Here is a 916-nt window from a genome sequence, read left to right on the forward strand (position 1 = left end):
TATAATGTATATATGTATATATATATATATAATATATATATATATAAATATATATATATATATTGTAAATATATAAATATATATATATATATATATATATTTCTTCTAGACATGTTTGATAACTTAAAATCAGTTATCTTTCCCAAGTGCTTACCTGTTTTAAATTAAAACAATAATTAAATCCTTCTATTAAATTAAATACTCTGTATATCTTATTTAAAATTAAATAAAAATTTTAATAAGGACTTAAATTACAAGCTAATATTTAAAGATGTCTTATATTCGAAATTTTCACTCGTTTGATATCATTCTGCTGATGGTGATGGTCATTTCTGTTAATGAGGGCGGCCATTTTAGCATGAAACGCACTTTTCTTTTTCAACATTTAATGAGCTGATTATAGACTGAGCAAAGTGTGCGCGTACTGTGCTCGTGTTGATGGCTATCTTTGTTAAAGATTTTTATTAAGAGTTCAGTCAGCTTAATAGTTAAAATAAAAGTGTTCAAGCATTCTGTAGTAGCACCCTCACCCACAGTTAGCCATTAAGAAAAGTTGAGCAATATTGCCGTAGCGTGGTAAAGGCGAGTCAACCTTTTAACAAGACCTCTCAAGACACGGCTCAAAAAAGTACCCTGGTACATAGAATCACTCAGTTAAACATCATAGATCAATCATCTCCAAGGGTAAACTCAAAATTTTAAAGAAACTTGTTTCTTATGATCCAATTCCAAGCAATTTTGAGTGATTATCAGTTCATCCGTTTCTATTGAAAAAAAAACTTGCCTGCCGGTTAGCCTGATTTGTTTAAGGATAGTTTGGTGTATTAAATATGAAATTAGGCTTTAAATTAACTATGAAAACTTTTGGATATTTGCGTATGAAATTCATAAAGCATTGTGGCTATATGCTTTTTTG

This window comes from Convolutriloba macropyga, chromosome 7 (assembly GCF_964194025.1).
Source record: "Convolutriloba macropyga chromosome 7, txConMacr16.3, whole genome shotgun sequence".
NCBI classification, from domain to species: Eukaryota; Metazoa; Xenacoelomorpha; order Acoela; family Convolutidae; genus Convolutriloba; species Convolutriloba macropyga.